Source organism: Tauraco erythrolophus, chromosome 4, assembly GCF_009769465.1.
Source record: "Tauraco erythrolophus isolate bTauEry1 chromosome 4, bTauEry1.pri, whole genome shotgun sequence".
Taxonomy (NCBI): Eukaryota; Metazoa; Chordata; class Aves; order Musophagiformes; family Musophagidae; genus Tauraco; species Tauraco erythrolophus.
The window spans coordinates 78,204,677-78,231,999 of record NC_141468.1 but is presented as its reverse complement, the minus strand read 5'-3'; the positions used below and the strand labels follow the sequence as shown (position 1 = coordinate 78,231,999).

General features: G+C 42.5%; 2 protein-coding genes across 4 annotated transcripts in view; both read left to right on the top strand.

Moving 5' to 3' along the window:
* FGFR1OP2 (FGFR1 oncogene partner 2) overlaps positions 1–27,323 on the top strand; it is a 357,712-nt gene that overhangs the window by 96,622 nt on the left and 233,767 nt on the right. The gene's annotated exons all lie outside the window — the stretch shown is intronic.
* The window catches only part of STK38L (serine/threonine kinase 38 like), a 51,104-nt gene continuing 38,227 nt past the window's right edge, over positions 14,447–27,323 (top strand). For all 3 annotated transcript variants that reach the window (XM_086611244.1, XM_086611242.1, XM_086611243.1), the window contains exon 1: positions 14,447–14,501. The gene's annotated coding sequence lies outside the window, so the exon portion shown is untranslated. The remainder of the gene's footprint in view (positions 14,502–27,323) is intronic.

Genomic DNA, 27,323 nt, shown 5'->3' with positions numbered 1-27,323 from the left:
AGATGACCTATAGTAGTGTTGGTGGTAGCCCCGGTTCAAGTGAGCATTCAGATATAATGATCTACACAGGTCCCTGCCAGCCAACGTTGCTGTGCTACAGGTTTACAGACACCAACAGACTGGGCATCTATGAGTATCCATGCACCAACACAGGCTGGGGCCAACCAGCTGGAAAGCTGCTTTTCAGAAAAGCACCTAAGGGTCCTGGTGAACACCAAGGTGAACATTGGCCAGTACTGTGTCCTCGCAGCAAGCAGACCAACAGCATCCCGGGTTGCACTAGGAAAAGTGTTGCCAGCACGTAGAGAGAGGTGATCCTTCCACTCTACTCAGCACTAGTGAGATACATCTGTGGTGCTGTGTCCACTTCTGGGTTCCCCAGTATAAGCAAGACATCAGTGTACTGGAGCAAGTCCAGTAAAGGGTTTTAAAGATGATTAAGGGACTGAAGCATCTGTTATATCAGGAAAGGCTGAGAGCACTTTAGCCCAGAGAAAAGAAGGCTTGGGGGCAACATTATCCATGTTTATAAATACCTGATAGGAACATGTAAGGAAGACAGAGCCAGACTCTTCTCAGTGGTATCCAGTGAATGGCCAAGAGGCAATGGGCACAAAATACAAAGGATTCTATCTAAAGACAGGAAAAAACTTTTACAGCAAGGGTGGACAAACACTCCAACACTGGCACTGGTTGCCCAAAGAGGCTGTGCAGTCTCCCTCTGTGGAAATATCCAAAACCCAACTGAACACAGTCCTGAGCAAGATGCTGTAGTTAACTTTCCTTTCAGTGAGGGGTTGGAATACAGGAGCTCCAGAAGTGTCTCCCAACCTTATTATTCTGTGAGACTATTACTATGAGTTCTGCAGCTTTTGTTGTGTCCACTGGTATGATTGCAATGTGTGGTTAATTCTTGGCTGTTCATATGGGGAAAAATGCAGCCTGTAAGAACTTCTGACATGGTTGTGATTCTTGGAGAGAGCTGGACAAAACTACAGCAAGCCAATAGGAACAGGAGCCTGGTGAAAATGTCCTAGACCTATTCAGAGTTGCCCCCAAGTGACTAGCTCCCCTCTCCATTAGCAATGTATGGAGTTATATCTTACTAGCAGCTGCTTTGTCACCACTGCTCACATCAAGTAAAAAGGATGTTATGTCTAAAATATGCCTGTAAATGTGTGAAAAAGGCTCAAAACTGGGTCCCTGTCAGATCTAGAGAACAAAAGATTAACAGAAAAGACACAGAGTATTCCCTTTCAAAGACATATCTCTTTTGAAAGTCTTTCAAGAGTTCCTTTTTCTTCTGGAAATATCTTTTGAGACTTTTGCCTTCATGTTCTGTCTCTGAGAGCCCATAACACTTTGGCCTGCAGAGGAGAAAGCTTTATGTTGTGACTTCCAAGAGTGACTTGGTCCACAAGCTGTAAAAGCCTTGTATAGCATGGGTGTGTGCATGCCGACACCGGAGACATGGATCTGACTCATAGTTCACTGTGTATATCTGACCTAATTTTAAACTTGGCACCGCCTTGGCACTGGCAGCACTCTACTGGCAGCAGCCTGGAGCTCGCAGCAGGCTCCCAACCATCCCAGTAAGGAGGGCACCTGCAGAGGTGATTATCTGAACTGTTCTCTGGGCTACTCTATCTATCTAGGCTGCTTCCTATCACCAGTCTCCCAGCGCAGTTAACCTGTCAGAATCAGGCTGGTGCTTCAGCAGATAATGTGTGGGGCCAGAGCTAGTGTGGTAGGGAGTAGGGTCCTTTCTGTCCAGTAGCAGAGGAGCAGCAAGCCCAGTTTCCCAAGGTGCTCTTGCTCTACATCTGCCACTTCACTTGCTGGCCCCATTCCTGGCAGAAGTGCGGAGCACCCAGCTCACTCCAGCCCCTCCACTTTGAAGCAGAAAAAAAATCCCACCCTAATTTTGCTTCTGCAGCTGAGATGCCTGGAGACAACTCTGCTATCACTAGTTTCCAGGTTGGATGGTTTTAAAACTTGCTCTGGCTTATCTACATTGAAGTCCAGTTGCAGAACTGTACAGAGGTCAGCAGTGCAGACGTACTCTGTAATGCAAGTGAAATGATACATAAGGTCAAACTGACAAATGAGAGTTCCCTGTGTCCCCTCAATAGTGGAAACAGAAACATACAAACAGGGCATGGCATAAGGAAAAAGTGAGAAGCCAGTCAAAAATTTGCTCACTTAAAGATATAAAATATATGTTCTTTGTATCTTAGAAATTTTGTGTATTTCTCACTAGCAGTTAAGTTTGGAAAGACCTCACTGAGTGTATAAGGTTGGGAGTTCGGGTCTTTTTTCAGTTTTTAATGAGTAAACATCATATGTTCAACTCTAAGCTACAGCGGGAGCTGGGACAGAGACAGGTCACGATAAGGAAACATCTCCATCCCCACTCCTGCTAGCCAGCACTGGTGTTAATGGGCTTTGCCTGAGACCTGGAGTGGCAGAATATTGAATAGGTTGGGATCAGAGAAAGAGACCTTGAAAAAACAGACACAAAATGAGCACCTCTGAGGAAGTACGTTCATTTGCCTTCAGTTATCTATAGCAGGCAATAAGTATGACATGAGAGAAAGGGAAGAAGGCCACTAACAAGAACTTAAACGAGTTCGTATGTCCTCATCTTGGAAACAAAATTCTGATGAACTATCTAGTCCCCACAACTGAAGAAATAAGATTTTTGGTTATTGCTGAGAATTGCTAAATTCTCTCACTTTATTCATTAGCTGATATAAATTGCTGAAATATACAGAAGGTCATCCCTGAGCAAAATAACAATGTGAAAAACTACCAGGAACTAGAGGTAGCAAAGGGGGATAGCAAAACAATTTATGCAGCTGGCAATCCCCGACCTCCGGCTACACTAACAAGATAATAACATGAAAAATGGCAGAAATGAGAAACGCACGTAAGTAACAAAAGAGGGAATCTCACAAAATGGAATTGCTGACTGAGGTAGAAATTATTAAAGCAGCAATATGATAAGCACCAAAAAGAGCAACAGGAGGGACAACGGAACAACAGTCAACCAGTGTAGGTTATTTGGGATGGGATGAGTGTGGGAAAGATGAAGAGCCTGGGAAAGGGGAGTATAAAGGAATCAAATGAAGTAACAGAAGGTACTGACTGGAGGTACTGACTGGAGGTACCTGCACAGCCCTGCACTCAATCTCTACAGTTCAGAGGACAATAAACTTGCTCTTTCCACCTTACTCATGCCTGACTTGCTTCCCTGGTCAGGAGGGGCCTGGTGTATTTTTCCTTGTCAGGGACTTCAGTCCTTGCTCCAATTATGTTGTAGATATTCCTGTGCCCAGTCCTGTCTCTGGCACTGTTTCCCCCTTGGATCTCTGATCTGTCTTGTAGATAGCTTGTATCCAGTCCTGTCTCCTGGACAGACCTCAGATCTACCTTGTAGTCTTGTCTCCAGTTCTGTCTTGTGCTGCTCCTGACTGCACTCCCTGGACGGACTCCAGACCTCGCCATCACCTTGCCTTGTCTGGGACTGTCGATGGACACTGCACACCCTGTTCACACAGGACTGTGCCCTGGCCAGGGAAGGCATTACCTGTGCTGTGGTCACCCTTGGCCCGAGCTTGTCCTCCTTCATGGAGAAACCCTGCTCTTGCTGCTCCCTGACTGTACCTAACATCAACAAAGGCAGACCTAGAAGGTACCACCTAGTATCGCCATCACTTCACATCTTTGTCTCCTGGCATAAATGAAATTACTCTCTAATTTACCTTCTAGATCTTATTTATTGCAACAAACATTTATGAAAAGTGAGTTTATATACTCTTCTCCTCTTTCAACATATTTGACCAGTTGCTCACGTCTGAAGTATTTTCTTTCAATAAGATATTGCTCCAGCTTCTATGAAGAATTTGGATGATGTTCGTTTTTGTAACATCTTTCCTTTCCACATTCACTGCCATGATGTTTTCTTAGCATACAATACTTAGGGTACAGAAGCGAAGGCTTCAGTCCTGATTTTACAGGTGCTCTGTGGGTCGCCCCTCAGCCTCCACAAGTAAAAGACAGAAGTCTCACTAAGGAGTAGGGATTCCTAGTTAGTTCAGCTGCTGAAAATTGCCAGCTAGTGAAACAACCCTAATGCATGCAATCTCTTTGGAAACAGCCTTGGAACTATTGTTTTTACCAAGAAATGTAACTATCCCAGAGAGACAGGAGACCAGTGAAAATCATAAGAAATCTAAGAGAGTTTTCATCCATGCTTCCTCTTTTTTGTATGCACTCCCTACCACCAGGCTGCTTGCTTTAATAGACCCTCACAAATCTAGGCTAGGTATTTGCTTGCTGTCCTTCCAAAGCTACTCTCTTTTGTCAGTAATCCTTCTGAGTATACTGATTTTTTCAACAGTTTTGAGTTAACTCGGGTGGTCAAGCTATGGCCATGCATGGCTAATTATAGTAGAAGCAGAAAAATGAGTACATTGATTAAAATTCTGTTCCCTTTGGAGAGCTTAGGAAATTACTTTGGCAGCTCTAGATTCTCTGACACCCTGCTGGCAGCTTATTGCCTGTGTTTTCTGAATTGCAACCGTTTTTGAAAAATGTGGCTGACCCTCGACTGTTGACTGAGAGAGCGAGAACAGAGTTCCGGGAATTTGACGTTTGGTGGTGTTTTAAAGCGCTTTTCTTCATTGGGCTCCCTGTGGCCTTTCTCCAGAGTAGACTCGAGCATTGCAGGCTTAATTACTCGCTCTGTTTCCATTCGTGCACAGCAGCCTCTGCACAGACCTCAGCGCTTCTGAGGACTCCAGAAGAATTTCATCGGACGTAACGACAGCCCAAGAGATCCAACTGGCCCTTCTAAATGTGCCTGGGCTGACTGCTCTACCGCTCCATGACATTATGCACGTTCAGAGGCAATACAGAGAAGGTTCTGGAATAATGCACAGAAACCAGGAGATCTTTTGTTGGCTTATATTAAGACCTTAAACATTTTTTTTTTTCTTTAGAGTTCTGCCTCGTCTTTATTATATCCAACTGTTTTCTTCATGCTGTGACAATTAATTGGATTACTTTCATTTAAAGATCCAAGCCCTCGAGATAACTGGAATGGAAAGGAATTGTCTTCCTTTCTCTGCTCTCCCTCATTAGTATTTCAAACAAGTGTGAGGCTGCATTAAGTTTGTAACTATCATGTTAGCTTGGAATCACTTTCTTCTTTTCTGCAGATGGAGACTGTGCTTAGATCATTATATTCCAGTGTGTGGTTGTGGTATATTAAAAGTGAAAAAGCTATTTATGTAATTTATGTTTTCAATTACTTTGATAGTGAAAAGGACAACAAAGGTAAGTCTCATAAAGAAGAGCAACAAAAAAGGAAGGAAATTACAGCATGTTTACATATTTTTACTACAAAAGTGGCATAAAAGGCTACCTAATCAAATCTCTGTGCTGTGAGGCTAAATTGGGAAGACGATAGTATCATTGCAAGCTCTGCCTGCAAAACAGGTGAAACTTCAAAACTTCATCTCATTTATTATGAATGCCTTCACAGGGTGATTGTCTCAATCTCTTAGGGGCTTGACCTACAAATGCAATGGTTGACCAGTTCCTCTCCTTGATAAACTTTGAAAACTTCTGCTGAAATGCAAAACTATTGCTGAAATGCTCACAGTAGTTAGCACCTCACTTGGAAACCTTTGGAGGGTCCCTTTTGAGACGAATGGGAGAAGTGCACGCTCATCTCTGTGTTGACACTGCACACTGGCTGAACATTCAGGCAGATACCCTCCTGTGCAGGGCGACAGCATGCAGCATTGCTTGCTCTTTACTGACATGAAAACTTAAGGATGCAGGTGATCTTACTGACGTAGGCCAATACACTTGACATCTTCATGTGCCAGATTTATTTACACTGACTGTGCATGTGTGGGCCTGCATGTAGGACAGAGAAATGGACAGAGTCAGAGATCCCATGAAATTTATGTCAACCAAGAACAGATTCTTCATAGTTTATCAAGACTTCGCCAGCGGCATAATTAATCTTTCCTAGAAAAAGAGTACATTTTCTGGATATTTATAGAGACTGTATGAGAGACAGGAGGAAACTGATTCTTATACCCCCGTTTCAAATTAGAATTCCACTTTGATTTTGAAATGTTTTGTCTAGAAACTCCTACTTCACATTAGATGATACAAACTTGCTAAGAAGCCAGCTCATTTAAAAAACTGACCTTTGCCAGGTTGAGAACTGTTATTTTTCTATCCCTGTAGATTTTTACTGCATTTAATTGATGTGTGAGAAATACCCAAACCTCAAGAGCTGACACATCTGCTCCTGCAGAGTTCTCTCTTTGCTCTGTTCAGCAGAGCCAAAGTTTACTGTTTACTCCAAAGTTGGAGATGTGCCCTTTCTGCAACTTTGGCAGTAAACAGCATCTTCCTCACTAGCAGCCTACAGCTTTGAGGGAGGAGCAGAGGTGTAGGAGAAGCACAGTTACAGTAGAAACAGCAAGGGTTCAAGCACTTGGCTTCTGAGCTGGCTGAGAGACACCACCTCTCCAGAGAGAACCAGATTGGTGTTAAAAATTTGGAGGTATTAGTGTTACTAAATAGCAAGCAATATGAAAAATACCCCCTATATTGTTCAGTAAGGAAGAGTAAGTAATGAAAGACATCATAAGGACATGCTTCACACACTGGAAACAAAGGAGAAGCTATGCCAATCTGTTAGTGGGTTGGGGAAATCTAGTAGGAATGTGCAGGGACTGTCAGGTACTGCTAAGGGAACCTAGAGAAGAGGGAGGGCTCTAGGGAATGGAGCTGGAAGACAGTGAGGGAAAGGACTGCAAATGTAAATCAAGAAGGCAGCAGAGCAGGGGTTGCATCTTTGAGTGCATATTTCAAATGGAGTTTTCAGGTTCTCAGTTATTCCATTGAAACGGAGGGCAGCGGGGAGGAACAAGACAGAGGAAATGAAATAATCTAAGCACTTGACTAAACCCCAGGATTTCATCACCATCATCTCCTTCTTCTTTTCTGGACTCGTGGCTTTGTGAAAGTTTGGGAGGGAAGAGCTGATTTAAGATTTTTGAGCACTTTAGAGTTTGCAGTGCTGCATTAGTCTTGGATTAGCTGAGCTTTGGGTAAGAAATACCTCAAAAGTTCTCTCTGGTGATCCCTTTACACTGTCCTCACTTCTTCCGTCATGAAACAGTGGATCTGCTCTTGAGACTCCTTGATCCTTGGAACTGTGGTTTTCTCAGACTATCTGTGACCCTTGCTCTGGCCTCTTCCCTCACCAAATCCTTCTCCCTTCAATGCAGCAGCTGCTCTGAGGTATCTACAGCTCTACCATGCACCTCAGCAACAGGGTGCCTGAACACAAATGAAAGCTGCTGTTCTCAGCTTATACCAGCCACTTTTGGACAAATCTTTCATGGTCCTAGAAATGTTTTTTCACGACTCCCGTGGTGTTTTATTCCCGCTTCCTTTGTTGCTCATCCTCTTACCTTCCATACTGACTCCATACTTTGAGCTACAGATTCTATAACTAACTGCAGGTTTTGACTCCCCTGCAACTGACCATCAATACAGGAGGCTGTCAAGGAGAGATGCCAGAAGTCCATAGCCTTCAGGCCAGAAGTTTGTCACCTTGAATAGGCAAACTTCAGCCCCATTCGGTGTGACCAGACACATGACCCTATCCTGTGACAAGAAGTGTGGTGTTTTGAGTTACAGTAGAAGAAATATGAGAGGTCCAATTCCAGTCAGGTTATTCTTCATGTCTCCCGTGCCTGTTTTGTTGTTCTTGGTCCTCCTGTGAGAGCTGCACCACATTGTGGTGCCAGCCAACCCTTCCAAGCAAGAATGTCCTTTCCCTTGGCTGTTCCAGGAGCCTGTGTTCAATGGAATAGCTCCTTTGAGTACAGAGACTTCAGTATCCAGCTCTAAAATAGCCGCATTAGGGTTGAAAAACAGAGAACAGAATGTAACAGCAAGTTGCATCATTTTGTTTACATCTTGTTCCAGTGTCTTTTTTCCTTAATTTATTTTAAGAGCTTTATGTCAGACACAAAAGCTGAACCAGATAGCTATATAGCAAAGACAAGCAGAACGCAAACATTAAGAAGACAGACTGTGTGGTACATTTACAATATACACATGATCTCTCATGTATCAGGATAATGTGGAAATAACAACGGAGCTAGCGAAGAATCTACAGAGAATTTTTGCTAAGATGAAAGAAGCATATGGTCACTCCTGAAACAGTGTAAGAACAGATCAAATATATTAACTAAGAATAAAATGTCTGAAAAGTAGGAGTATTTTTGTTAAATATATTATTTTGTATCCTTGGAATTGACTGGAAAGATTGTCAACTTCATTTTTCTCTAAAATCTTAAAGAAAGGACAATGCTGACTCTGCTAACTGACAAAGAATATTGAGCTTGCTCAATAATTATAAACAACTATTATTAATTAGTGTTTTTGCTAAGTTTTGTTCCAAACTTTCCATGTTTCTTTGTTTATGGAAGAAGATCATGTACTAAATATGTCTCTTGCAAGTCTAACATGGATTTTCTCCAAAGAGAAACCAGGAATAATGTTTTAAGAGATGACGTTGTTTAAGTGAAATCAGCTATAAATATTTTAATTACTTAAAAAATTAATCAAATTTGTCACATCCTTAACTGCTGCATGAGGAATTTGGTATCTCTGTGCCAGGAAGAACCATGCTGTGGGTTCCAAATTGCCTGCAAAAGTCACAGCCAAGCCAGAAGTTCATATTAAAAAATACTACTACTTACATAGGAAAGAAGTAATTTAAATGATATTGAAAACTGGCACCATACTGGTTTTGGAAGGATAGCTGTGAATTGCTGAGACATTCAGGATACAAGCTGACAGTCTGTAAGGTGACTGTAGTAATTTCTCTGATTTTGAACAGTTGAATGAGTTGCTTTGTTCCTTAGACTACACATACAGAAACACAAATGGTTTCCCAGTGACACAGATGCTATTAATATAAAGAAAATTATCCGGCCTTTCAGAAAAGTACAAACTAGAACTTTCTAAGAAGGGGCATGGAGATAACAAGGGTCTGTATTTGCCGGTATGGAACTGAGCTGGATTGTTTCAAATGCCCTCAAAAGGTACCTCATTTAAAAACTTAACTAATGAAACTTACTTGCTGACATTGTTTCACGTTGTTACTATTGTTAAAGGGTCTAACGAATCATAGAATCACAGAATGGTTTGGGTTGGAAGGGACCTCAAAGACCACCTAGTTCCAACCCCCCTGCCATGGGCAGAGACACCCTCCACTACACCAGGTTGCCCAAAGCCTCATCCTGGCCTTGAACAATTCCAGGGATGGGGCATCTACAACTCTGGGCAATCTGTTCCACTGCCCCATCACCCTCAGAGTGAAGAATTTCTTCCTTATATCTAACCTAAATCTGCCCTCTTTCAGTTTAAATCCATTGCTCCTTGTCCTATCACTACATGCCCTTGTAAAAAGTCCCTCTCCAGCTTTCCTGTAGGCCCTTTAAGTACTGGAAGGCTGCTATAAGATCACCCCGAAGCCTTCTCTTCTCCAGGCTGAACAACCCCAACTCTCTCAGCCTGTCTTCATAGCAGAGGTGCTCCAGCCCTCGGATCATCTTTATGGCCCTCCTCTGGACCTGCTCCAGCAGCTCCATGTCCTTCTTGTGTTGGGGACTCAAGAGCTGAACGCAGTATTCCAGGTGGGGTCTCACGAGAGCAGAGTAGAGGGGCAGAATCACCTCCCTCGACCTGCTGGCCATGCTCCTGATGCAGCCCAGGATATGGTTGGCTTTCTGGGCTGCCAGAGCACATTGCCGGCTCATGTTGAGCTTCTTGTCCACCAGCACCCCCAACTCCTTCTCCTCAGGGCTGCTCTCAATCCATTCTCTGCCCAGCCTGTACTTGTGCTTGGGATTGCCTCGACTGAGGTGCTGGATGGTGTATTCTGCCTTCAAATTAAGATGAGAGGTACAGAAGATACTGTACAAGAAGTATGTGCCCCTGGATAAATTCACAGTTCATCCACACCTTGAATAATAAAATTCTCGTCTCTGTGCTTCCAAAAATGTAATAGAAATAGAAAAGGTTCAGAGATGGCCAACAAAGATGATGAAAAAGAATGGAATGGCTTCCAGGCTAGGACTCTTCAGTCTGGAATAAAGACAACTGAGAAGGTATGAGATACAAAAAAAAGAGTAGCACTGCCAGGATGGACCTGGATAGATAGTTCGCTGCCTATGCTGATACCCAAACCAGGAGCCACACCAAGATGCCCTCAGAAACCAGGTTCAGGAAAAGCAAAAGGAGGTTGATTTTCACACAACAGACTGCAGAACTCCCATGTTCTGGGAATGCAAGACGTTTACAAGGTTTTAAGAGCAGACTACATAAGCACTTGGAAGAGCAGCCCCTTGGAGTTACTATTTAGACAGACTGCATCAGGTTCAGGATAGGTGGAGGGTGGGAGGCTTTTAAAGGAATCCATCATGATTTTGTTCTCTTCTTTTTTTTCTCTAGGTGTCTGCCCATGATCACGGGGAAGACGGAAACGTGACCTAAACAGAGTCTGAGTCTGAACCAGTGCAGACATTCCTATGCTGTTAGGTCTTTTTGAATATTGATGACGGTTTCCTAAACATGGTGCCTGATCTAGGAAACAACCAGGTGAGTAACGTTACTTCTGTGAATAGTCTCACAGAAGTAAACCAAATTAATTTCAGTGTTACTTAAGTCCTCCAGAGTTTGTAGGCCCAAGATCTTCTTAATTGTTTAATTCAACTGTGAAACACTGCATATGGAATATAACCAGACGTGCCTCCGTTTAATTTTGCATTCTGCCTACTAAGGAATTACATTTTCTTCCATGCTGCAGCATTTTTTAAGTATTTGATTCACTCCTGTGCTTCACAGCAATCAAGCAACTAAAGATCTACAGTACATTCAGAAGGTGTGAAATCTTGTCAGAATTGTTTAATAGCGTGGTAAGCATCACACAACAGATCAAAAGATTTGCCTTTTTTCCCAGCCTTCTACATATTAAACAAAAACAACGTGTAGTTCTGTTATTTAGGCAGATCAGGGAGTTATAAGTAAAATCTGGATTAAAAATAGTATCAACAGCAGTTAAAAAAATCGTAAGAAGACATTGGAAAATCTGTGTGAATATTTCTGTATGACTATGTGTACCTAGCTCTGCATTATTTCTTGACCAGTCTCATAAGCTTTGGTATTTTTGGCTTATTTTGAAGAAATACAACCAGTTCATATTATACAGAAAAGCAGTAAGAAAGCAAGAAGAGAAAGTCAGAATTAATTCCTAAATGTTACATTGATTAAGTGGTTAGTTGCAAACTACGTGTAATGCCTCCTGTGAATTAAACATTTATAGGTTATTTCTGATGCTAAGAAGGTTAAAAAAACCCCACAGTCTTTCCAAGAAGCATCTCTCGCATTACTCTGATATGGCAATTTGTATTTGTTACACCGATTGACTGCAGAAGAAATGTATCAAAACCTTACATAAATGTCCTTTCAGAGACAAGATATCCCTCTTTCGAATTATAATAATGAGGACAATATTGTTTTGGTTTGCTACAGACCTTCCCCTAAGTTTTTGAAGGCTTCAGAGGTTCAGTGGAATTTGACAAGAGGTATTTAGGCTTTTGTGTTTGCCTTAATTGCTGCACACCAGGGTGTATCCTGATGCTGCAGCCTGAACCGTCTGAGTAGAGAGGGTGCAGAACCTTTTGCTGCTTGTTGCAGCTTGCAGGACTGGAATATTATACGGTGTGCAGAAGTATGCAAGTTTAGAGCACAGATTTTGTTTCAAAATTTCAAAAGTCCTATGCCTGGCAGCTTAAAGAGATATTGCCCTTCTACACGGTGAATAACTTCCTAAACCTCTAAATTAAGGGCTAACTCTGCAAATATACACAAATAGAAGTTACTGGGCAAATACTGCTGTTTGTTAAGTTGCATCACAGTTTTGGTTAAAACCTTATGTATTTCTGTCACCTCTCCACATTTCATTTGCCCACACAGAAACTATTTGCAGGTTTGGTTCTGCCATGGTTCATTTCAGGATGAGTATTTGGTTGTAACTTTCTTTAAATGTGCAGACCTTCAAAGACTATGGACACGCTTAACTCTATTCACATTGGGTGTCCCATTGACTTCAACTGCAACAGTGGTGATCTCATTGCAAGATCAAGTAAGGCAGCTGTCTATGTCTATAGCTAGGTAAAAAAAAAAAAACAAAAACATGTCTGTTTTGCAATGGAAAATCCACTAACAAATACTTTTACAGCCACATAAAAATAGAAACATGAAATACTTTGTTTTTCCATAGGTCTCTTAAGTAACACACAGTGCTATTGTTACAATGTTGTTCTCTTTTTAATTGCACTGCCATTTAGGAAAACTCACAATTCTGACTTATGAGGAAAATTATTTGGAGTTATAAGGAAAACTGATAATGTAAACAGATATGTATCATTCATCTAAAATAAGAGACTGGTTCTTTACATGTCAGTAATTTTTGTAGTCCTAGGAACCATTTGTTTTCCTTTCCTGTCATGAAAATAGTTACATTAATAGAAGTTTGCCCCACTTCCCCCCTCACACAGGCACATACGTAAGACCAACAAAACTCAGTAATTTTCCACTGGCACAACAGTCTTTCAGTGTCTGCCATCTGCTGTGCTGGCAGGACCCACAAGAGGAGCAGCAGCAGCAAGTCAGGAACTGTAACGTCATGTTGTGAATATTCATTCAATTTTCATTGTCACAGCTGGTCCTCATTGTCTCAGAGGCTGACCTCACCTCCCCAACTTCCCTTTGACAGTTTTGGAGCAGGGGAGCAGACAGAAAGAAGATACTGAATTCAAAATGCTCCAACACATGAAAACCCCAGTCAAAATCAGTACCCATTCTGTTGGGAGAGGAAGTGTCTGTCACTCCCATTAACCAGTGTTATTGATAAAGATTTTTAAAGACTTTTGCTCTGGGAAGAGTGCTTTAGTGAAATATTGCTTTTCTAGATCCATAACCAGTTTATTTTTAATTTACTTATCATAGTGTAGAGCATCTTTTTCCCCTCTTGCTAATTCTTTTTCTGGGTTATGTGTCTGTGCTTTCAACACTCCAACATGGTAAATGGGAGCACACAACTTCATTACTGTAGGCTCCAAATGTGGAAACAGAGTTCAGATATCACAAAGGGCAGTCCCTCCAGGAAGCACTCTCGCATCGATTCACGTTAAAACATGCTAATTTTAGGCTTCTGTTATTTCGAACCTACCAAATCTAATGCTTCTGAAAACCGGTCTCAGCAGGTAGGTCCACAGCGCTCGGGAAGGTCCACAGCGAATTTGCTGGCTCTGCCTGCAGGTGAAGGGGACATGCAGACACACTCGCAGGTCCTGAGATTACAAGATCTCTGGGCAATAAATTTGCTTTAGTTTACAGAGCTCCTAAGACCCTTGTCTCTGTATAAAGACTAATGAGGTAAAAGAAAATAAACGTGGCTGCCAAACGAGTCCTCTTCATCAGCAGCGATCCTCAAGTGACAGTATTAGGACAAACTTTCACTCAGTTCCACACGTTGCACGTGGTGACAGAAGCAGAAGATGGTAGTACGTTGACGGTCATTCTTCCCGTCTGAGCTCAGAGATTTTACCTTCTACATAGCCAGCTTTGTAAGAGACCTGAATCACTGCATCTCTGCCGCAACAGCTTTCCCCACAAGTGCTGCTGATTTACGACCACGTAGTACTAAAAGCAAAGCAGGGCTTTGCTTGTCTTCTGCCTGTGTTGAGCAAGGATGTTAATGCTTGCCCTGTACCTCGGCGGGACAGAAGGACATAAAAGGCCTGCGAATGCGCTGTTTCCAGTTAATTCTGCTGTCTCCTGTCTGAGGACCTGGGCTCCTACATATGCTCAAGGTAAGCTTGACAGTGCCCTCCTGGCTATGCCATCTCCTCACATCTACAAGCCCTTCGGGGAACCTCCACCGCCAGATCCTCTTAAAAGCGACGGTTCAAGCTCGCTGCTTAGACCGAAGAGAAAGGCAGTCCCTTCGGCCCGCGGAGATCCGGAGCAGGCGGAGCGGCCCCGGGCGGCGGCTGCGCTCCAGCGAAAGGGAAGGGAAACGTCTCACCCGCAGCCGCCGCTCCTGAGGAAATTCCGGCGGCGGAGCAGCCGGGGCGCGCGGGGCGCGCGGGCTCCTGCGGCACCTGCCGCCGGGGCGGGGCGGGGCGGGGCGCGCGGCGGGCGCAGCCAATCGCGGCCCGGCTCGGCGGCGCCGGGCTCTCGCGAGAGCCGCCGAGTAAACATCCCCCCGCCGAGGCCCTCCCGCCGCTCTCCTCCTCCTGCCATTAGCGCGGGGGAGGGGTCCGTGCTCGCAGAGGTGCCGGCTGCGGGCAGCGAGCGAGGAGCCGGCGGGAGGGCGGCGCGGAGAGGTGAGTGCCGTGGGGAGCCGGTGCAGCCCTCTGCCCCGGTGGCGCCCCTCGGCCTGGCCTGGCCCGGCGCGGCTCGGCTCTCTCCCCGGCGGCGGGGGAGCAGCGTTCCCTTGGCGCGGTTCGGCGCGAGAAGGGACCCTGTCATTGGAAACTGGGAATCTCTCTCTGCCTTCCCTCTCCTCCTTCCTCCTCCCCCCACCGTGAGGCAGCAGGAGCAGCCATCGCCGTAGAGTCTGAGGGAGGGCAGCTTTAGCCCCGGCTGCCGCTCAGCCCGGCGAGGAGGCGGGAGGACCGGGGGTGTCTCCCGGCTTGGGAGCCACCAGGGCGGTTCGCCTCCGGCGCGCTGCCCCTGGGCTGGCTTCTCCCCCTCTCCCCTGCGGCCGAGCCGCCGGGCGGGCAGGGGCTGCCGACCCCCGCCAGCGGCACAAGTTGCCCGAGTTGGTCTGTCTCCCCGCGGCGGGTGCTGGCAGCCAGCGAGGCGCTGAGGCGCTCCGCCGCCGGCAGCCGCTCCGTCCCGCGGGGGGCCGGCGGCTGAGCCGTCGGGCTGAGGGAGCGCCGAGGGGCTTGCGGAGAGCCGGGGGTACCCCCCGGGCGGGGCGGCGGCGGGGGAAGGAAGAGGGGTGAGCTCGGCGGGCGGGCGAGGTCGGGCGAGCGTGGATGCCGCCGGGCTGTGCGCGGCCAGGGCCAGGCGGGCGGGAGGGGGTGTGGGGTGGGGTGGACCCGCGGTGGGTAACGCGGCTTTTTCGGGGTTAAGGGTGTCCTGCCCTCTTGTACAGAAATAAAGGGACAAAATTATCTCTGCAATGCGCTTAAAAAAAAATAAAAAAACAAACCCACAAACAAGTAAGCACAACCTCACAAGTTTCCACTCTCAGATGAACAAATCCGAAAGCGGTTTTGGTAACATTTCCCTGAGCCGAGGGAGTTTTGGAATGGGCCCGTAACTTGACAGTCCAGCTCGTGCTTTGTGTTTTTCAGGCGATTTACAATGACTAAGATAAAAGTTAAGCGCTAAGGACTATGAGATGTCTCCTGGTTTTGTTCGGGTTTAATTAATTTGAAACGTCTTGGGTTAGAGTAATAGAGTTCACGTGCACGCTGAAAGGCTGCCTCCGCTGATGTTGGGTACCTGTTGCAAAATCCAGAATAGGAATAAACGAGCCTTGATGCAGCCTCTGAATAAAAAGCAATGCTGAAGGTCGACTGGTTTTGATTTCAGTTGGTTTTGGGGTTGTTTTTTTTTTTAAGAAGCCTCTTCTCGGGTATTTGGTGGGATATGTTCATGTTGGTTTGCTTTTACTTGCTCTTTGCTGAAGAGCAGTGGAATTTATTTGAGAGACCACAGATGTTGGGTTTTGTCGTATATGCTGATTCAGTGTTTTGATTACAGTTTTCTGAAGTCACTGGAAGTAGAGGGATAGTGTTTCTGAGCATATATAACTAATAAATCTCACTAAATTGTTGTGCGTGTTCTGTAAAAGATGCCTGAATATACACAGAAATCTTTAAAACTGTTTTAACTTCTTATCCTTTAGGAACTTGGGAATGAAACGGTATCAGTCTTAATTTTACTCTGAGCAGTTAACTGAAGTACTAAGAAACAAGCCCGTAGGCTACTAACCTGAGAGGTGATAAGCAGTGGCCTCACTCATTGCAGATGAGAAATCTGTTACTGTATCTAATGGAATTGATGCAGTTTTATCTTTTGTGCTATGTGTAGACATGTTTTCCTGCTTTTGCTAAAAGGTGTCTTGGATTAGGAAAAGTCACACTTTCATAGTTCAGTGAAACTGGAACTTGGCTGTTTTTCGTCTTGTGCATGGCATTTCGTCTTAAGCATGGCTTAACAGAGCTTAAAAAACATTTCTAAAATTAAAGATTTTATGTCTTAAACATTTCAGGGGAAAAGACACTCCCAAGCCACTAGCTAAACAGAATTCAGAAGCAAATATTTACAGTGGACAGGTATCTTGCTTTATTTCTTTCTGACTTTTTTTTTTTTCAGAAAGTCTTTAAAAAAAACCCCAAAACAACCCCACAACAAAAACACAAACCAAAAACCAAACAAGCCCACGCTCTTTCATTAACTTGCAGTGGACTTGGATGAGACCCCTGTGCTCTTGATGGGTAATGAGAGAATGTTCCCAGGAGAACAGAAGTCTGGGATTTCTGTTGAATGATCTGTTGTGGACCTGCTTGTGCAAGCCTTCTGGTGCTGACCTCTGAGGGTCCAATCCTGTGGTTAGTGGAGTCCCTGGTGGGCCTCTCGTGGATTGGAATGATATGGGACAGCACCCTGAACAGAGCTTCATCTGAGGGTGGAAACTTCTGTGTAGCCTTCTTTTGGCTCATTTGTCTGTGTGTCCCTGAAGCTTGAATGATGGCTTCAGTTTTTTAGTCATTTAAGTTACCTGCTGTAGCTTGGGATCTCTGTTGAATCCTTTAGTAAACAGGAGGAGCTTAGTCCCAGTTTGAGAAACACTGGTTTTGTCCACTGCATCTGTCTAAGTAATGGGTTTGTCTTGTTTTTAAAGCTTATCTTCTCCCTATTAATTCAGTTTTCACTCAGTCCATGTTTATTCTAATAAAAATGTTCTTCTTCCACAAAGTTTAAGCCAAGGGTTGGTTAAAATGTAAAGCCAATTGACAAACTTTGATATTTGTATTCTAGGAGATGCAGGGTAGATGTGTGAAGTACAGTGAAAAGAATTACTTCTCTGAATGCAGTATTCGTCAGCACAGAGACTACTAAGCTGATGTTATATGGTAAATGGTTTGCTATTAGTCACCCAGAAAGAGGCTTTATGTGTCTTAGGGTAATGACAGTTGACATAAATCAAATGTACTATTGTCCACAAAATAACTTAATCTCTTGTTCACAGCTCATTTCAACATATAGCTGCACCTACAGCAGCCCTACGTTCAGTAGCAATTGCGTTACCCTGCCATGAAAACGTGGGTTTGATAAATAATTTACTGAAGTCTAATTCTTTGGGGTGGGTTTTTCAAAGTCTGGTGACTAAATAACATCTTTTGTTGTGCAAGAAGAAACAACTGTGAGGATAACCTAATCTAATGTTATGGGGTATGAACTCAGGAAGGAGTTATTTAGCACATGGTGGGAATTTACATGGTGAACTGTAAGGTGGAGGATCCTTTCTTGAAGGATCAGAACTTAGTTATGGCTAAATGAGGAAGAGTAGACTTGGTCGTTTGGTTGGTATGAAAGTCCTGCAGCTCTGTAGTCTAAAGCCACGGAATAACTTTTGGCGGTCTCGCTGCTCCTACATCTGCATGAGGAAACAATAGAACGTTTTTCTTTGACAACAACAAAAGCAGAACAGGGACTGAGGAAGTGAATGAATTTATCAGAAAGAACTTATTTTCCTTGTCATAAATAATTTGATCAGCATGGGAAGCATTAAAATGGACAGTTGTCATAGTTACTGCTGTCTTTTATTTGTGAAATCAGGTAATTTTGTGAGGGTTGCATTAATATCTCACTTAATACTTTGTAGAGATTAAAAAAGCAAAGGAAAACAGCAGATCAGGAAATAATTAATCTTTATACTTCTGTTATCTGTTTTTCTGATTTCTCAGTAATTTTGACGTTGGATTTTGCATTTTGATTTGAACTGTAAATTTAGAACTTAGTTTGTGATATGTCTTTAATATTTATACCTACAAACTTGCAATTTGCTAGCTGACATGGTTTTATGTGAGTTGCAACTGAACAGAGTATGAAGAAAGCAGATGCCTAGAATTTTAATGTAGTAAACTTGCTTCAGAAGACTACTTATGAGATTTTGATTGTCAAAGAAACAGTTGACTTCTATATTTTGACTAGTAAAAGGGAATAATGCTTGATTTTAAAATGGTAGTCTGGATTTATGGGATTTTCACAAGAGTAAGAATCTCCAAAGCAGTAAAAAGAGACAACTATTCCCCTTTTAGTAACAAGGAACAGACAATATTAGGTAATAGTTTGGTGTGAACAGGTTATCATAGGTGGCAGAATGAATGGGAGGGAGGAAGTAAGAGGATACTCAGACCTGCATGGGGAGAGGAACTGTGTTTAGAGGAAGAGTGCTTATTGTATTGCGACTTACATTAGCGACGTCTCTTATGTTCCAGAGTTTGAGCCTGTGATTGCTGACATGCTGTAGAGGAGCTGCAGGCTTTGCAAAGATCTTGGCCTGTTGGAATTTGTTAAATTTCCTTCCACAGAAGTGGAAACAAAAACCCTTTTTGTTATGTTTTGAACAGGTGAGAGGTTGTGAGACCTTTCTCTACTATGTATAATAAAGATAGCAGTTTACAACTCAGAGTACGGTGTGTAATGTCCCTTTTAAGTAGGGCACTACTACTGCATTTGTAAAGTGTGCCAAGAAATTTTTAGATAGTAAATCTCCTTGTAGTAAATTAAAAGCAAGCAAACCACCCCCCCAGATAAACAATTAGAAAACTTCAGTAAAGGGACTACCTTACCAGAAAGAAGTACTTGGTTTAGGGCCCTTTTTGTGAGCCACTACTGTAGAATACTGCTTATGAGAAATACAGTTGTGCTTAAGTTGGGTGCAATTAAAATGAAGATATTAGGTCGTGCCTAGCCATTAGAGTTACAAATACAGTCAGCTTTCATACACAGGAGTTTAAACAAGGGGAGAGAGGGAAGAAAGTCCTAACTTAAGACACACGACTACCCTGAAGGTAGTGCCAAGAAGGACGCAAACAACAAAAGAAAGTTGCTCGACAGAAGTGGCTTGCCACAAGCGGGGAGTCGTGTGTGCTTCCAGGGCTCTCCTGGTTGGACAAGGTCCCGCTCCATCTCCCTGTCCCTGATGGAACAGTGAGACAGCTTATCTAGCACACTTGTGCTCTGCCACAGACTTGTGCAGCATCACTTGAGAACCCCCATGGAGGACAGATATGTCCTCTTCCTGCCAGACCACTGCCAGTTTAGAGACTCTTTGAGACTGCCCTGGGGGAAAAGGGTTTTCCATGGGCAGTGTTCATTTCCAGGGTAGATTATATGCAAATCTTGAATTTACCAGCACTACTGACAATCCGAACCAGACAATCAACACCAAAACAGCTATAGCTTCTCTTGGTAGAAAGTCTCAGTGTTGTTATGAGTACATGAGTGGAGGAAAAAGAAAACACAAACAAAAAACCAAAACAAACCAGAACCTGCTTGTAGCTCAGTTGATAGTTAAATTCTAAAAGATATTTCATTGTCTGCAGGAGAGCTGTTTTGTGCAAGGCAGCCAATGTGCAGATTACCCAGCCACAGAAGCCCCTTACTGTTGTCTGATGCCGAATTTATGATTAGCCATCTTAGGTTTCCATGTGTCACAACCCAGTACAGAGCAGAGGGTGACAGGACACATGTGTGTGTCCCCTTTATTTCCCAGTACAGAACCACCTCTTTGGTGGATGGGAATGAAAATATGGAGAATGCAGGAGCAGCTCACAGGCTTAAGTTTTCCACTTCTTCCCATAATAACTGAGGAAAAACCTTTCCTTTCAGGAAAAATTCCCTTTTGCCAAATCAGCCAGGTAGAAATAGCAGACCTTAGTCCAATGGCATCAGATTCCTTTTGTCTTGCTTTGTATTTTGGGAAAAGTGTTTATTACAGACATGTATTACAATTTATTTTAATTTACAATTTAATTTTATTTTTTTTACAATGAATAGTTGCATAATGTGTTCCCAGCTCTTCCCCTCTCATTGGTGCCTTACAAGGGAGGTAACCAGAACGCTTGCCAAATATCAGCCTGATGATGAAAGAATTGTTCCACTGAAAATGTCACTAATTTTTAGCGTGCTGAGTCCTGTGTGAAGAGGAAAGCTTATATTAGTAGCTCTACAGGCAAAAGCCTTGAACTGCATTGTTTAAAGGCAGTTGTTGTTTCTTGAAGTTAAAGATAACTGGATTCTTCTGTTTTGTGGTATTTAGTGTTTGGCAGAGCAGGAAAAGAGAACATATTCAATCAAAAGGTAAGGATTTAATGGGAGTGTCTGTTTTTTTACAAATTGTAGAAACTGAATATGGAGAGTGAAGTCTGTTTAACAATAATTAAAAGCATAATTTAACAAGCACTAACATCTGGAACTCTAAGGGAATTTTGTGTTCTGCACGTGAGCTTCTCTGTGGAACGCCAGGCAATCATACAGCAGTAAAAGACATGGCTGTTGCAAACACGTAACAGCAAACTGTTAAAGCACATTCCTGTTTGGTGGAGTAATGGCTTTTGGTTAACAGATACTCGTGTAGCAAATACGCTTGGTGAGACTTACTTAGCAAGTAAGGTTGTCTTATGGTGCAGATGAGAATAGTGGCATATCTTGGAAAGCAGTTAAGTGCATCGCAGTGAATTCTGGCTGTCAAGGTGAAAGAAAGGAATTCTGTTACTTCTGGTGTCATTACCGCTTCTGTCACAGAATCACAGAATGTTAGGGATTGGAAGGGACCTCAAAGGATCATCTAGTCCAATCCCCCTGCCGGAGCAGGACCACCTAGATCAGATCACACAAGAACGCGTCCAGGTGGGTTTTGAACATCTCCAGAGAAGGGGACTCTGTTGTCCTTAACGTGCATCTTTGTCAGTGCATCTGATTGGTTTTGTTTGTGCTGGTTAGTCCACTGAAGTGGTGAAGAACTCTGGTTGAGCAGGTGAGTTGATATTCTTCATGACTGGCTTGCAGTATTTCATGTCTGTAAATCAAAAGTTTGGTTGTGCCTGAAGAAAATTTGTCTTACTAAATTAAGCTGCCTGCTTACAGTTTAAAATAATTTACTACCTTCACTTTATGAAATTAGTTACAGCATGAATCTTGATTTCTGCAAATGCTGTAGGAAAGGAAATATTCACCTTTAAGGTTGGGGTGGGGGGGAGGTTGGAAACAAAACAAAACAACCCTGATTGTGTTCTAAATACAATTTCTAGTAAAGTTTTAGTGTTTAGTCCTTTCCCAATCTTAACAGGCGTAGGTAGCATCTTAGGAAGTAATGACTAAGAGCAGAGAAGCAAGGTTTGTTAAAACAGGAGTTTTCTATGAATTCACCTCTCAAATCTCTTGTGAGCAAAATATATTGGTGACTGTTTAATATTGAAGTGGTTTAGATGGGTTCTTTTATGTGGTTAATTATTGTATGGATACTCTTTCTCTACTCTGTCCTGTTTATCTTTTCAGGGAGTTTCACTTAACAGAAAAGGAGAGTTCATATAAAATATGTATTATGTGAACATCTTAGCCCACTTGTACTCTGGATAGGTTGTATAAGTAGCAATTAGAAAGTTTCTGTGCTTTATAAAAAAAAAAAAAAAGAATTTTGCTAAAACCACCTGGAATAATCTCCTGTAAATTGTTTATGCTTTGAGTCATTCCAACTAGAAGCAGAGTGAACTTGAAGTCTGACAAAATGCCAGTAAGAGGAATAAAAATCTATAGAGCAGAGACTGTTTTGAAGTATTTGAAGAGCCCAAAGTGCAGAATATGGACATTACATTAAACATTTAGTGATGGAAGGGTAAGGGGATTCTCACAGGGGGAAATAAAAATGTGTGTATGTTGTATAAACCATGAATATAATTGACCTTTAGTATCCTCTTAGAAGAGATGCATGTGGAATTTAAGTCACGTAGAGCTCCCCTGATATTCTTCAGCTGAATCTGAGTGTTACAGCTGTCTCTGAGGTTGAGTTACACAAGCCATGGAGTGGTTAGACAGCTACAGAAGTTGAGGCTGTGGTTCTCAAGTTCAGTGAACCACAGACTACTGTCAAGCCACAACACTCTCCCAGGCCATCAGGTACTTTTGATTAAAACCCACTCCTGTCCCATTGACCACCTGCACGCTGCTGACAGTGTCTGTGGGCCACAGGTTGGAAATCACTGAGTTATGATGAGCTGTGGTATTAGGAACAATCATCTTCAGAAATAGTTTCAGGTAGAAAAATGAATTGCAGGTAATTTATGATAAGGTTTTGAGAAGGACAACTTTTAGATTGAAGGGAGATAAAGATCTGGAAAAATAAAATAAATTATTTTGGTTTAGGAGATGAAGGGATTAGAAAAGAGGATTCCTTTCTCTTCCTGTTAAATCTTTTCCCTCTCCTTTCTTTTTCCATCCTTGTGTCTTTTTCATGAGTCAGTGGTAAAGGGAAAAGAGCAAAGTGGAATGCTTTAGATTTTCAGGCTTTGCTGGCAAACCTTCAAAGAAATGGGAAAATTTTTTAGCTTCTTTCTTAATGTCACAGCATGCACCACTTCTTGACCAGCTCTAGTTCTCAATAATTAGCAGTGTTTACAGGCAACATTCATCCATTCCTTCAAAAAGAAGGAACACACTGAAGTCACTGTGAGCCCCAGGTGCACAAGGAAATGCAAAGTTGTCTCCAAAGATTTGAGGCCGTGTAGCTAGGGTAGTGTTACAGGACAAACGTGTGGGATGAAAACTTGGATTTCTGCCGTGCTGGCATGGTAGTAATACATGGAAAGATGGAGCTGTCCAGGTGAGGATTATAATATGTTTACCAGCTAATGAGTTTGAGCATGTAAATCTTGGCGTTTCCAGAGGATTGGTTACACCTGGGATGTAATTTAGATGGAAGTGAACTTCTGTCAAAGTTTCTTGTGACAAGACTGGTGCTGTACCCTCTTGTCTTCCAAGACTGGCTGCTCTGGGCTTTGTCACGGTGAGGAGTGCGAAATGAGTGCTGTACTGACACACTTGATCCCCCCATGGTGCTGTGAATCTCGGACCATGGAGGTGTTAGTGGGCACCAACTTGTGGATATTCAAGTTGGCGTAAGGTATTGCAGCTCGAATCACAACTCCTTCAGTTGATATCGGAGTGCTGATTTAGTGTAGAGTGACTTAAAGGAACTTTCCACTTGTTTTTTCAGGAGGCATCAGAGTACAACCTGCTATGTTCCCTGCTATCACAGTGCCCCTTGCTCCAAGTTCATACTGAAAGCATTGTCTCTGACAGCTATGGTTCATTCATAGCTCCACAGTCTTAAACACACTCGGATACCTTTAAACCCCATTTAATCCCAGAGGGCATCTGATTGATGTTAACTGTTTGCTTTTGCTCACAGACATATAAGCCGATTGTGTAGTGGCAAACGATAAAAGAACAAATCGTTTTCAGTGTTCAGGAAAAATAGAATCATAGAATGGTTTGGGTTGGAAGGAAACTTAAAGTATCATCTAGTTCCAACGTCCCTGCCATGGGCAGGGACACCTTCCACTAGATCAGGTTTCTCAAAGCCTCATCCAACCTGGCCTTGAACACCTCCAGGGATGAGGCAGCCACAACTCCTCTGGGCAACCTGTTCCGGTGCCTCACCACCCTCTGAGTGACAAATTTCTTCCGTCTAATCCAAATCTCCCCTCTTTCAGTTTAAATCCATTGCTCCTTGTCCTATCACTACATGTCCTTGTAAAAAGTCTGATTATATCACCCAAACCAGAGATGAGAGAATTTCACATGTCTGAATATCCCCTGACCTACACAACTGATTTCAGCTGCTGCTCACAGCTTGTGCTGCAGCCTGGCTGCTGGCAGAATAACGTTGCTGAACACCTTGGTGGGAAACTAGCGAAGAGGTTCCTTGGAACCTGCCAAAAATGCTGCTGCCTTCACCTTCGCTCGTCAGTAAGATGCAAAACTCTGGCCATGGTGAGGGTACAATGAAGAAATAGGCTTTCCCATTATATGTTTAAATAAGCAAAATAACATTCTGCTTGTAAAACGATCTATACAATCAAAAGCAACATTTAGGAAAAAAAAATATTAATAGATACACATCCATTTTTTCATCTGTACTTTAGATCACCGTGTTTGAAAGGATTGAAAGAACAGTGGAAAGTCAAAAATTAAAAAGGAAGTAATTATGAAGTAATTGGGGGAAATTGTTATACTCTAATACAGATAAGTAATTTTAGCTAATTTTCCCTCTGCCCTTTTTATTAAGCAGTAATATTTAGAAAGCTAATTTTGGGTTTGTTTACAGTCCAATTTCAGTTTCAGATTTTGACCCCAGGCATGGGTTGAACCTGTGTTGTTTAGCGAGTAAAGGCTGCAAGAGAAGAATTATGATGACAATTTTGGTTATACTATTTCTCTTTTTTAAAAAAAAAAATACTGAAACCTCTTAGTGTTCTTTGTATTTTTTCCATGTAGAAGCTCACTTTGAGACTAGTCTTGACAGTATCTTTCTTATTTCTACTTGACTGTAATTTTCTCAGTCTGAGAAACACAGTGTAAATGTATTTTGTTGGTTCTTTTGCCTAAGTGCTCTGAAGCAATCATGTCATCTTTAAAGGATGCTGCCATACAGACTAAGAGGATAAAAGGTTCTGTAGTCTTACTTAGGACATTAGAGCGTGACAGTGAATCTGCATCTGCCTGTGTGCAGTTGAAGAGTCCACAAGATTTTCTTGTGTTGCTGTAGAATCTAAGTGCTCTCCCTCTCTCTCGGCTGCCAACACAAGGATGGGATTTACTGCAAAGATGTTGGTTGAATAAGGTCCACCCCCCCGCCCTTCTCTTTGACTCGTAAAGTAAATCCTCTCCAGATATTGCAAACTAATAAACCACAGTAAGAGCAGTGCAGAATAAGTTCCATATTTGTCTTGGATGGAAGGCCAGACTTCTGTCTGGAACGTCTGAATCTGAGCTTTGGGTGCAGCTTCCTTCTATTCAAGGGTGGTGATCATCTTGTCAACAAAGCTTCTGATTTACAAGATGAAGTCACTTACAGAAGTAGACTCCCATCATATATGTACATTTAGGGAGGGAAATAGGGGATTTTTCACTTGTGATATAACAAGCACTACACCTGCTTACGCTTTTTCCCCTTTCTTTTCTCTTCCTTGGGTAGATCAGGAATGTAGTCTGTGCTTGACCAAGAGGGTAGGACTTTTAACAGAAATAAAATTTGGCTAAGCCTACTTCTTACAAGGAAGCTGCATCGAATGTGTTCTAATGGTTTTCCAGATTAATGGGATCTAAATTAGTATTTGTCAATGACTAATGTATGAGTAAAATAAACACTAAAGAATTTCTCTGTAATTCCTGGCTTTCTTTGGTACCTCAGTTAATGCTGCTTCTAAGCAAGAAACCTCTCTTGTTGATAGGATGCTACATCTACTTCCCATATTGAATTTGGTGGTATAATTCTCATCAACTTTGAGGGAGAGGGGACTGACAAAGGATAATCCAGCCTCTGTTGTAGATACCTAGGGTGTTTTTTGAAGTGACAAGCAGAGCAAGGATATATGAATGTACTAAGATCTTTTTATAAGTGCTTTTTCAATATTGAAAGATCCGGTGCTCTTTGAGGTACTGACCACATTTGACCCTGTGTACTTCACAGGCATCATTCAATCAGTTTAGCAGCTGTTTACTAAGCACCAAAATTCAGGCCTTCATCTTCTTTGAATGAAACGCATTCTTTTATCTCAACTCAGCATCTCTGAATTCACTGAGCAGCACCAATCCTCTAACATTAAATGTGCTTGTATTCAATTACTCTGTGCCATCCTAATGCAACAAAGTTCAAATTAATTAATGTAATCGACTGATTTTTCGAAACTATTGCTCTGAATTGTATTTGTGACGCGTATGGCTTTGCTTTCTAGCAAAGTTAATTCACTGAGATTTATATAGTGCTTAGTGGGGATGTGATCATTTATTATTAGAAATGAATATTGATGTTCATGATTAAAGATTTTGATCCCATATTATCTGTGTCCTCTTACTATTACTCTGTTTTCTTAAAGCAGAGTTTAAAATGTTGTTACTTCTTAGTTTTCGAAGTTTGTATTACTTACTTCATGCCCCTTTACTGGCAAAGACAAGACAGATATTCCTAATGGTGTGAGTACTTGAAATTGAGCAGTTTATTCAAGATGAGCCTGTTCATATGCTAAATTTTCTTAAAGAAGAATACTTGGGAGCTCTTAAACTTTTATTGGCTCTGTAAAGCAGAAATGCAGTTAACATGTGGGATGGGAATATTCCTGTTGTCCACTTTCCTTTTGCATGGCTCTGGCATGCTGAAAGTCAACAGGTCTTGGTTTCTCCTACTGAGAAGTGTGGAGTTACATATATTGCTTAAATACTTAAATTAGTTCTTATTTTGTAAAAACACACTGGGATATTTTCACCAAAGATGCTAGGTAAAAGCAATTCATGTTTTGAAAGAAAGTGCTATTTTGAGGGAGGATAATTCATTTTCCTCATCTTATTCAGTCCTTGGCCTTTAGAATGGTATCAACAAAGGAAGTGACTCTTACAGATGCTTTTGTGATGTGGTTCCTAATTTATTGAGAGCTGGACTGAGATCCATTGACTCATTTCACGTAAACCAGCAAAGAACTATTTCCAGTTAGTGCCTGGACCGGGTCTTGGAGATGGCATCTTTGAGCTCAGACTGCCAGGCATGCTTCACAAGAAACATAACAAACTTGCATTACAAATATTTCCACATTATAATTCAGCCTTTGAAGTTTTGGCACTTATTTGGCAAAGGATGCCTCCAAAGAGGTATTTTTAGCAAACACTATATAGAGAGCTTCAGATCTTAATCTTTTTTCTTTATGTGGAGAATATTTTTACTGTCCGTGAGGTGCCTAGAGTTTAAGGCTGTAAAAATGACAAGGTTTTCAAACCACAGTTGGGTTCAAATTGTCTTAAGTTTGGTGGCAACTGGGTCTGTCCACATTACAGACAGTTGCCAAGTCCTCCTCTGCTGGGGAGCCCAGCACTCTGTGGTGCAGATGGGGATGGGGGAGGGATGTAACCTG